The sequence below is a fragment of the Aedes albopictus genome, chromosome 2 (assembly GCF_035046485.1).
Source record: "Aedes albopictus strain Foshan chromosome 2, AalbF5, whole genome shotgun sequence".
Taxonomy (NCBI): domain Eukaryota; kingdom Metazoa; phylum Arthropoda; class Insecta; order Diptera; family Culicidae; genus Aedes; species Aedes albopictus.
Window position 1 is genome coordinate 414,948,694 of NC_085137.1, and position 12,280 is coordinate 414,960,973.

Here is a 12,280-nt window from a genome sequence, read left to right on the forward strand (position 1 = left end):
GAAATTTTCGGAAAAACGAGAAGAAGAATTGGAAGGAATCACGAGATGAATCCCTTAAAGAAATCCTAGAGAAATTGCAGGAGAAATCCTAAAAAGAACCCCGAGAGGAATCTCTGAAAAAAATCTTGACAAAAATTACTCCCAGGGGCAATCCATCTCTGAAAGAATCTCAAGAGAAGTATTTTACAGAATCCACCTATAGGAATGCTGTAGAGGGATCCTGAAGGAATCCCAAGAGAAACCTAGGAAGCAATCTCGAGAAGAATCCATGAAGGAATCTCTGGATTCTTGGAGAAATCATTAAGAAAATCTTGGAAGAATTATCTGAAAAAATCTCGGGAATTGTAGAAATCATTAACGAAATCCTTAAAACAAATCCTATAAGAATCAATAAATTAATCGCTGGAGATATATTTGATGAAATCTGCGAAAGAAACCAGGAGAAATCCTCGAAGAAATCCCTAAATGAAACTCGGGAGAAATACCTGAAAGACGAATGCCGGAAGGCACGTCGGAAGAAATCCAGGGAAAAATCAATAAAGGAATCCCGGGGGAAAAATTTAAGCAATCGTTGAAAGGAAGGAATTTCTAAAGGTAACCCTAAAAGAATCAATGAAAGTATCCAGGGAGGACTCAATTCTGGAGGTAATTCCTTAAGTAATTCCGGGAGGAAGTCAAGGAGAAGTCCCTCAAGTAATTTCTGAGGGGCATAAACTCCTCATGGAATCCCTACCTACACGAATCTTGGAGTAATCACTGAAAGAATCTCGAAAGGAGTCTCTCTGAATATCTTGGAGGGGTTCCTGAAAGAATCCCGGGAGAGATCTCTGAGATTATTACGAAGGAATTCCTCAAGGTATTCCAGGAGAAATGGAGAAAATAATCCCGAGATGAATCCTTGGAAAAATCCTGGAAGGTGTTTTCTAGGAAAACCTAGAAGAACTCCCGGAAAGAATTCCTGAAAGGATACCTGTAGGAATCATTGAATTTTTAAAAGTGGAAATCCCGAAGGAGTACTGATTTTTTCCGGAAAAAAAAATCAAAGTAAATCGAAAAATTCAACTGTAATCCCCGAAAAGATTATCGAAAGTAATCCAAAAAGAAGCATAAAGGTCAGGAAGAGTCCTTGAAATAATTTCTAGATGAATCTCTAAAAAACCTGGGAGCAATCAATGAAGAAATCTCGGGAGGAATCAATGAAGGAATTCCTGGAAGGAGTTCCAATACAAATCGCTTGAAGAATCCAGGAAGAAAACCTAGGTAGAATCCAGGGGGAATCCCTGACGCAGTTTTAGGAATAAAACATGATATAATCCTGGAGGAAACCATGAAAGCAAATCCTGAAGGAATCACTAGACTAATCAATATAGGAATCCCTGATGGAATGCCGGGAAATATCCTCAAAGGAATCCTGAGAGAATACCCTGAAGGAATTCCTAACGGGAAGAAGCATTGACGGAATCGCGGATGGAATCCATGAACAATTTTGGGAGGACTTCCTAATGAAATTCCAGTAAACTCTAACGGAACCATGAAGATATTTTTGGAGCTGGATCAATTTGTGAAAGAATCCTTCTTGTAGGGATTTCTTGAGGAATCCAAAGATGAATTTTTGAGGGAACTAGCGCAAGATTTTTTTTTATGTAAATATGAATTGCTTCAAAAATCAAATGAATCTTAGTGGAGAGGACCTGGTTAGATGGTTAGCTTAAACACTTGACTATCACGCCGAGGACCTGAGATCGACTCCCACTCCCGACAAACTCGCAAAATGTGAGTTTTTCCTTCGGAAGTGAAGTACAGCGTGAGTCCCAGATAAAAAATGAATGTTTATGAAATGCCTGTTGAAATTTCTGAAAAAATCCTTGGAATACAGAAGGAGTTACTAAAGATATTACTGATGGAATTTCCGAAGAAATTTTTGAATAAATTCGTGAAGAAATATCTGAAAATCTGAATATCAATCGAATTACTGTAAAAAACTAGAAAGAATCTCTGGAGCAACGTCTGAAGGAATACAAGAGTAATTCCTGAAGAAATCGAAGGACATTTTTTTGAATTCCTGAAGAAGCTCCTGGTGGAATCTCAAAAATAATCACATGAGATTATTTTTGGAAAAAATCCCGAAAAAATCCCATTATAAAAATTAGGTACTGGAATATTCACCATGATTGGTATTTTTCGAGGGTAGTCCGTGACATTTACTTTAAATATTCAAAAAATATCGGTTTTCAGTGACTTTCTTGTAGAGCTGGTCTAGCTGCCAAGTTTTTCATATACCATATTCTCAGGTTGAGCTTCTCAAATGAGCACGATGTGGTTGAATTTAGATATGTCGAAATGACATTTTCAGCACTGGTTAAAAGACACGATACAAAAATAGCAATAAAAAATTTTATTGGACTCATGAATCCTTGAACGAATTTTTCAAATTCCGAAGAAATTTTACTATGAGAATTTCTGAAGTAAATTGTACGGAAAAAAATTATATTTTGAAATTCCCGGGGATATTTGTAAATGAATTTCAGATGGAATATAAGAATTAATCGAATTGAAGTGATTCCTGAAGAAATCAAAGGATAATTTTCTGTAGAAATTCATGGAGAAATATCTGAAGAAACTTCTTTGAAATCCTGGTGGAGTTTCTAAAGAAAAAAATCATGAGATGTTTTTGGAAGAATTCCTTCTATAAAATTCTAGAAATGATATTTCTAAAAGAATTCCTGTAAAAATCACAAAGAAACATTACTGGTGAAATTTCTGGAAGATATTCTGAGAGGATTCGGAGAAATTCTGAGAAATATCCTTGGGAAAAATCTTGGAGGAGTTTCTGAGGCAACACAAAAAAAACATCCGGAGGAATTCCTGAAAAGATCTCCATTTGAATTTCGGCAGTATCTCTGGAGGTATTCTCACTAGGATCACTGGAATAAACCATGTTAGAATCTGTAAAGGAATCTCGGAGAAATTCGTGGAGACTTTTCTTTGGAGATTTCCAATAGAATTCCTTGAGAAGTTCCTAAAGTAATCTCTGGACGAATACGTGAATTCCTGAAAAAAATCCGTTCGAGTGTCTGAAGAAATCACTGGAGAAGTTTCAAAAAAAAAATATTTGGAATCTTAAAAGAATCGCTGGAAAAAGTTCTGAAGAAACCCCTGACGAAATTTCTGAAAGATTACCTGAATCATTTTCTGAATTTTTTAAAGAATATTTAGAAGTTTTCCTAAATGAATCGCTGCAAGAATTTCAGAACAAAATTTTCGAGAAATTTCAGAAAGAATCCGGAATGTCTGTTTTCTGGAGGAATTTCTGAAAATGGAATGAAAAGTGGAGCAATTTCTGAGAAAGTCCATGGAAGGTTTTCTGGAGGAATCTAATGAGGAGTCCTACAGAGGATTCTTTAAAGGAATTCTGAAGAAGTTCTGAAAGACATTTCTAAAGGTGTCTCTGGAAGAACCGCTTGAAGAATCCAGAAAAATAATCTAAAGGAATGAGTTGAAAATTTTTTATAGTTATCCGTAGAAGATTTTTCAAAAGAACCATATGAGGAATTTTTGAAGGAATCCGATTTTCCAAAGGAATGCAAGAAGAAATTTAAGAGGAAATCTATGGAAGGCTTTCTCGAAGAATCCTTGGAGAGATGTCTAAAGGAATATTTAAAGGAATTTCTGAAGAAAACTTTGGAGAAATTTTTGAAGAAGTTCTTGGAAGAATATTTGAATCAAATCCGTGGAAGATTTTCTTAAAGAATCCTGCAACAAATTTCTGGAGGAACATCTAGGGAAATCCTTGGAGAAATCTAAATTTATTTCAGGCATCTAAACTTGCTTCAGAAGAAATCCATGGGAAAATTTCTAACAGTCTCTTTGGGGGAACTCCCAAAAAATCCTTGTAGGATTTTTTAAAAGAGGAATTTCTGTAGAAATCCATGGAAGGGTTTACAAGCCGAATCTTTCGAGAAACTTCTGGAAGGATCTCCAGCTGATTTTTTGAAGGAATTTTTGAAGCATTTCATGCAAGATTTTCTTAAAAAATCTTTGAGAAATCACTGGCGAAATGCAGAATTTCTCAAGGAAGAACGTCTAAATCTAAAGCAATCTCTGAAGAAAGTTTCCAAGTGAATTCTTGGAGGATTGTTTTGAAAGAATCACTGAAGAAATTCCTGGGAAGATCCATGCAAGATTTAAAAAATATTTGTGAAATTTCTGAGGGAATCCTTAGTGGATTTTCTAAATTAATTTCTGAAAGAGATATCTGAAGAAACTTCGAAAGGTTTTATTCAATAATCTTTCCTTCCTGGGAAAAGTTTTGGAGAAATCGAGAAATTTTCGAAAAAATCTCCGGAAGAAATTCGGGAAGATTTTTTGGAAGATTTTCTAAAAAAAAACCGGAAGAATTTCTGGTGAAATCTCCGAAGGCATCCGTGTGAGATTTTCCTTAGGATTTTGTTTTGAAATTTCAGAAGGAATTTCTGGAGAATTTTGTTTTCGCTGGAGGGACTTTTGAAAGATTCTAAAATATTTATGATTTTTTTATGAAGAAATCCGCGAAGAAATGCCTACAGGAATTTCTGAAATATTTTATGGAAGATTTTTTGAAAATCCTCCGGAAGAATGTCTGAAGAAATCATTATAGCAATCTGTGCAATATTTTCAAAACCCTGGAGGAATTTCCGAAACAATTCTTGGAAACGAAATTCTGCATAAATCATGGAAAGATTTCTACTAACCCTCCGGAATAATTTCTTAAGCATCCTCTGAAAGATGTTTTAAAGGAATCCCTGGAGAAATTGCTGAATGAATAATATTCAAAGAATCCTGAAGAAATCCCTGTTCAGTTTTCTGAACAGATTTCTGAGAATCCTAGAAAAAAAAAGAGGAACTTTTTTAAGCAATCGACCCAAGATTTATCAGAATATTTTATTTTGTAAAATGCCTGGAGGAGCCTCTTGTGCAATTTCTGAATTATTTGCAAGATTTTCTGAAAAACCTCCGTGAATATTTCTGAAAGATTTTCCAAAAGAATCTTTAAAGACATTGCTGGAAATATGTTAAGGAATGTTTGAAGGAATCTCTGGACAAATTTCTGAAAGAATCCCTGAGAGTTCTCAAAGATTCCCTGGAGAAATTTTCGCAGTTTTTTTTATTTACTTCATCAGAGATTTTTTTTATCACGAGGCAAGTTCATTTTCAGTTCCTTTTGAGACCTAACCCTCCTTCCGAAGGGAGCAGCATTCGATCTCATGTCCTCGACGTGATTGGTACATGTTCTAACCATCCCACCAAGTCCACTTTACGTTAAATTTTTGTTTTCTTTGGAGGAAATACCGAAAGAATCTCAGCAAGAGTCCCAGCATCAATCCTCATTGGACCTTTTTTCAGATCTATTATCCGTTAAGTTTCTATTTCTCAAATTCTGTAGAACTTCGACGAATTGTATACTTAGATATTTCAATGTAAATATTCCACTAACACGCCCAGGTTTATCATCACCGTAATATTGTTTGTAGAAACTTTTGAGAAAAACGCGTAAATTTTACTACGAAATCATATGCTCTCGCCTTATTCTGTCAATGAGGCGACCAACAACAAGCATTTTAGACTTCTACCCTCCTAATAGTTAACTTATTGTTTAGAAATGTTTGAAATCAGTGATATTAAGGGGTGATCCCTGAACTTATAAATACTATATATTAAATAATAAAGTTCGTATAGATGGGGTGTTTTCAGAGCCGTAGCGTGGGGTTGGCTAGGTTGGCCCCCGCCAAGGGCGCCAGCCTCTAAGGGACGCCCAAAAGGTCTAAGGCTAGAAGGAATATTATGATGCTATTGTTTTCTTGTATGTTACCAAAACTTCAAAATGCCTTTGATTGATCGAGTGTTTTTTACATTACGTTATTCTCAAAAATTCGTTCTCTAGATTATTTATCATGATGTTACCTGGGAATTTGGCTTATTTTTTTTTTTGAGAAATTATTTTAGTTCTTTTTTAACGAGCAAAGCAAAATCAAAAGTTTTCAAAATGCCAGTGAAAATTTTTCTCTGAAAATTACTGGAAACTTATTTATTGACATATTTTAGAGTGTTTACAACAAGTATTTGAAATGAAAAATATTCAGACGATGCTGTTCATTCCCTTCAAACAAATGAATTATTTCGGGAATTTCTTCATAAATTTCACCAGGTATTTCTTCGGATTTTTTGCTGGACTTCTTTAAGAAAATCTTTCAAAAACTTTATCAAAAATTCCTTAAGGGATTTCTTTAAAAACATTTCAAAGAATTTCTCCGGATAAATGGAGGAAATCCTCCACAATCTCTTTCATAATTTCATTCAATGAATCCAGCAAAAATTCTTCCAGAGATTTCAACGAAATTTCTCCTGGTATTACTTCATTTCCATTTTTGTCTAATGATTTCTGAAAATTTTCTAAGAATTAATAATTTTGATTGCACTTCACAAGAAACTTTTGGTGAAGTTATTAGAAAATTCTGGTAAAACCAGTTGAAACTATAGCCAAAAAACAGTAAAAACGTTTGAGGATTTCTGAAAGCTCCTGAATTTCAATTCAGTATTTTTGAAAACAAAATTCATTTAAAAAAATCCGAAAAATAACTAAGATTTCCTTAAGAAATGTATGCATCATGCATGTTAAGAATCTGAAATGTCATTTTTAACTATTGTGCTGGTCTAAGTATGATTCTTGAAATGCAAAATGTGTTCGTACTTATACTCTTTGAAAACTTTGAAAACATACTCATAACTTTGAATAAACAAATTTAGCAAAATAATAATGTCTAATTGTCGTGGGGCGCCAATCTGGATGCTTGCCAAGGACGCCGTGGGGCCACGCTACGGCTCTGGGTGTTTTCTATACAAAATACTCAAGTATAGGGGATTGAGACTCATCTTCTAAGTGCAACGCTTGAACTCTAATTTTCTAAGGGCATTCATAATTAGGGTAATTGATCCTATCAAGGAGGAGTTAAGCAATGGGTTCATGTTTAAACCACAATTGTATTGCCCCAAGCAAACTTTTTACACGGATTGAATTGAAAATGATAAAATCAATCTACGGGAAAATAACGAAATATTGACACTTTGATGTTGTTATGAGCATTTTATTCGTTTTTATCTGAAAGAACATTGTGTTCCTAATGTTGCGGTATTTGTTCCTTTTGTTGCGGTATCCCATTGAAATCATATGGGATACCGCAACATTAGGAACACTACCGCAACAATAGGAACACAGCAGCAAACACATTAAGGAAAATATTTTTTTTAATAGGTTTTTGGGCAAATCTCAAGCAAACAAATGGTGCAATCTCATAATTTAAGCACCATACATCTATTAAAAATACATTTCAGTCGAATAATTGCTCAATTGCCATTTACCGCAACATTAGGTACTACCACAACGATGGGAACAATTACCCTACGTGAAATTTTATCGGTGATATAACATAAGATTTTGCTTTAAGTAAATCGTTTTTTTAGACAAGTTGTGGGTATCATAAGACTGGTCTACTTTATAGAACATTTGTCTAAATATTCGAATTTCGTATATATTATACTGAAATCAAAATTATGTGATTTTTCTCAAAACAAGAGATTTGCGATTATTAAAAAAAACATGGAATATTTTCTGTTTCGGGTCTCGCGATGAGAAAGTTCTTAATTTTGTCCACCCATCGGATTGTTTTTCCCACTGTGCACACATTCACTGCCGAAGCTTCCTTATTATCGTTGCTACGGTTGTCTGAAATATTAACGTAATTAATTTTACTGCTAATGAAAACACACTCATACAGGCACGAAGAACTGCGATTTTGGGAAAGATCACACGATTCTATCGAAACTAGTCTGCCCTTGCACGGGGAGTTGAGTAACTTCCAGGAGTTGCGAAATATCGAATACCGATCGATTGCAGCTGCAAAATTCCAATACTATTAGGCGAACAAGTGCATTATTGCCATTCCAAAGCTCCTGGGTTCTCCTACACTCATCGGTATAATCGTCGTCAATTCCGATCAATTCAATCACTTTTTCTTTTCTCAGGAACCCATTAGCCTTCAGGACTCATTTTTTCTAGCTCGGCACGTTTTTTTTTCACTCCAGAAGCTCACTTTTTTCACTACGAAACCCTCACGATCCTAAAATGAGATTATTCTATCCTTATTTTTCACGAAACCCGCAATTCACTATCCCAGCACATTTTCCCCATCTTCAAGTTGCCATTTTTCCGCCGTGATTGCTTCGTTCTGCACCATTTTCAAACAATCATTGCACACACTTTGCTGCGCTCTACCTGTACCTACGGGGTACATTTGCCTATATCGAACGAACGAGCAAAATAAGACTCCCAATCCGAACGCAGCAATCACTTTTGTGATAGCGTTTTTGGGGAGCACGCACTCACGCATCCAGGGTAACTCACTCACTTGCACACCCAGCCAGCTAGCTATTGTGGGTACCTACGCACACGAGAACGGGCGCTAGGCGCGGACCGCGGGCAATCGATGGGGGTGCGGTGCACCCTTCTCGACACTCTCTGGCTGGACACTGTACCAGGACGACGACGACGACCAAGACGAACGCGTGTGACCACGGCGAAAGCAAAACCCGAACTGTGCCTGACCTGCGAAGTGCGAGCTGCTAGGCTGGCTGAGCTCCCCCATGTTGCGGCTCCGGGATAGGACACCAATCGTTCGGGCGCCAACAACACGAAAGCCACTTTCTCTTTCGCTCTCTGTGTGTTTTCTTCGCGATGGCGATGTAGTGAGAGGGAAAACTCGGGAAAATTCGGAGGGTTGTTACTCAGAAGAGCAGCACACTTTTGTGTGAACGGGATTGTGTTGCATTTTTCCTGCAAAGGTGGTGTTGGTGGACTTCAAGTGTGATTACGGAAAATGTGACGAAATTTTTCGGCAAAGAGTAATTCACTGAGTGTTCAATTTTGTGTGTATTTCTTATTTTTAAGGAAAATCCAGGTTCTAGACATACAAGGTGAGATTAATTTAACGCCTTCAAATGAACTTTTAGACAACTGTAAATAAGCAGGGCAGAAAAGACACCTCCTATTCTAAATATTTATCTAAAACTAGCTGTCCAGGCAAACGTCGTACTGCCTGCCTACCCGAGCAAAGACAGATAACAGAATGATAACATATTCTGATACCTGGTTTCGCTTGATAACTGAGTTTGTTATCATTTAGGTTGAATTAAAAGCCAAAATAACATATTCGATAACTCAAATTTACTTTTCGAATACCAAAATGGTAAAAAGATAAGTTATCATTGAGTTTAAGTTGATAACTAATTGTGTAATACAACATTACATTTAGTTATCAATGAATAATAACTGGTTTTGTTATCAATGACTTAACATTTAGAGCTATTTTATCGACCAAAATAGTAAACGTCTACTTTACCGACATCGTCAGTAATTGAAAACAGTGTCTTATAATTTTCAACCAATGTTTCAACTATTGCGTTCAGAAGGGTCTCGAACCATGATCGAGTGAGTGTCGGTCGCAGCCGATAGCCCCTAATCCAACGGGACTCAGTGGGAGTGAGAGTATTTGAAGGTTTTCTTATTACTGTCGCATTGCAGGTAGAATGCGGTATCTTAAAGGTAGAATGCGGTATTTTAAATTCGAGATCCATCAGACTCTTAGTTTTGGGAAAGTTTTGAAATTAACGTTTGGAAACAGATAACATATTTTGTTATCATTTAGTATGTTTATCTCATAGACCAAAATTATCGATAACTAAATTTGTTATCATCATTTGGAAAATATGATAACAAAAATAACAAAATGATAACACCGATAACACAGTTTATTATCAAAGTTATATCACTTTTCTATCCGTCTTTGCTCAGGTACTGCGTTTTTCAACATCCAGTTCCATAAAATAGAGCTGTTCAATGTGGATTTTTAGATTTTCCCGATTTTCTTGCTTTTCCGGATTCTTTTCTCAATTATTATTTTTTTGCACGAACACGTCGGTCCCTACAAGAATGTAACAGTGTAAGAATTTGAGATATATTCGTTGAACCGTTCCCTAGCCCATTCGTGTCAAACAAACACCATTCCATTTTTATTTATATAGATTTAGAGTCTGGAAAAAAACATTCAAAATTACAATCAAGCTCGAATTCGAACAAAAAAAAGCTTTTGTACATGGAAAATATTATTTTTTAAACCATTTAAAATAAGATTAAATACAAACACAATTTCATATTCATTGATAATTGAGATCTCTTTAACCTTCTAATACCCATTTTTTAATTTTGATCCAAATATAATTTTTCGGCAGCTAAAATCGATTCAAACATGTTGTGGAAGGGGTTTCCAGTTAGCCTAGTGAGTGGTTAAGGCTATGGATAGCCAATCCCTAGACGGCGGATTCGATTCCCGCTCCAGTTGGGAAAATTTTCTCTACTCCCTTGAGCATAGTGCATCATTGTACTTGCCTCACAATGTAAAAAAATCATGTAATGGCAGGCAAAGAAAGACCTTCAATTAATAACTGTGGAAGTGCTCAAAGAACACTAAGTTGAAGCGAGGCAGGCCAAGTCCCAGTGGGGACGTAGAGCCATAGAGAAGAAGAAGATGTATTGCTGACTTAAGAGGTTCAACAAGCCGTACAATATTCTGCTCTCCTTGTATTCAGCCTCTGACACCATTGATCAGTCAATGTTCAGCTATTACTCTCACTGTTCAGCATTCATTGTTACTTGGGGACTACACCAGTGCACTGCCATAACCTAAACTGTTAGCATGACTTCCAGATATATTTTCACTTTACTTAATCGTACATTTCAATGGATGTCATGAGCGTACCTGGGATATTCCAAGGGTATTTCAGAGGGCTTCATGAACGTTCCAGGTGTTTTCAAGGGGTGTTTCAGAAGGATTCAGAGGGATAAAGGGGTTTCAGGGCGTTTCAGAGGCATTCCAGGGGATTCAAGGAGCATTGCAGTGGTGTTCCAGGGAGTCTTGGAGGGTTTCATAAGCGTACTATGGGATTTCAGGGGGTTTCCGAGGCATTTCAAGGGTCTTCTACGGGATTTCAGGGGTATTTCAGGACTGTTCTGGGGGTCTCAGCGGGTTTTCAGGGAGTTTCGAGTGGTTTCAAGGGCACTCCAAGGGGGTTTCAGTGGCGTTCCAAGAGATGTATCCCTGATACCTTGAAATAGCTTGAAACACTTCTGAAAATCCCCTGAAAATCCCTGAAAACCCCCTGAATCCGTTATAAGAAGTTATAAGAAATCATCTCATTCATGTAAATAGTAACCAAAAACACTTTTCAGTCAGCATGTACCAAAATTCAACATACCCGACAAGTTAGAGTTAGACAAAACATTAGACACATAACGACACAAGTATTGTAAGTCACACAAACCAAACATTCCCACTTAAAACTAATTCGAACAAATAATAAATTTAAATTTTAGTACCCCTTGAGGAAGACGCCCACCAAGCGTCGAAACGTTGGGATAACAACAAACGTCGTTAGCTTATTAAAGACTGCGTAGCCGGAAAAATTCCAAATCAACTCTACAGTCGTTCAATTACCAGTTATGATTAAGGGCGGACGGGACGGTCGGGTAAATATCCGCCATTGCTCTGTTGCTGCTAAGATGGTAATCTCAGATACTACTTCATATTTTGCAACAAAAACCTATCATTGTGTATGCTCACTTGCACTGCACATGCTGATTGTTTTTCATCATCTTCAGTGCAATAGAACTCGAGATTACCATCTTCAAAATCGCGAGGCAAATTGTTAGAAAGAGAGGCAAGATAGGAAAAATAACACGGCGTCCCGTTTCACCTTAAAATAAAAAGAAAATCGTGTTAAGTACTGTTCCTTATAATCCCACTATGAATTTGCATGTTTTGATAGATACGTATTTCGGCCTCAACTGTAAGGTCGTCTTCAGTGTCTTGTACTTGACTCGACTCAAGTACAAGACGCTGGAGACGAAGTTAAGTACAAGACACTGAAGACGACCTTAACTTGTCACATTCTAACTGTGTTACATTCTAACTGTGTCACTACCCGAGCAGGAACGAATAACTGACACATAACTGCAGCATACCAAAGTCAGGTATCATACCTAGGCAAGGTATTGGTCGGTTATCCAGGTATTGAAAATAACTTACTTTGGTATTTTGTAGGTATTGATAAAATACCTCAACGAGCTATTGGTTTGTTGTTGAGGACTGGTTGAGGTATTATTCAATTATGGAAAAATCGCTATTTGTATAGA

At 36.6% G+C, this 12,280-nt stretch overlaps 1 protein-coding gene across 5 annotated transcripts in view; it reads right to left on the minus strand.

Annotated features, from left to right (window-relative positions):
- The window catches only part of LOC109426825 (protein encore), a 739,407-nt gene that overhangs the window by 608,159 nt on the left and 118,968 nt on the right, over window positions 1–12,280 (minus strand). For 2 of the 5 annotated variants that reach the window (XM_062853490.1, XM_062853488.1), the window contains exon 1: window positions 8,438–8,675. The exons of 1 other annotated variant lie outside the window; for it this stretch is intronic. The gene's annotated coding sequence lies outside the window, so the exon portion shown is untranslated. Of the gene's footprint in view, window positions 1–7,917; window positions 8,676–12,280 lie in introns of those variants that run through there. 2 more of the 5 variants (XM_062853489.1, XM_062853487.1) reach the window with 2 other exon arrangements.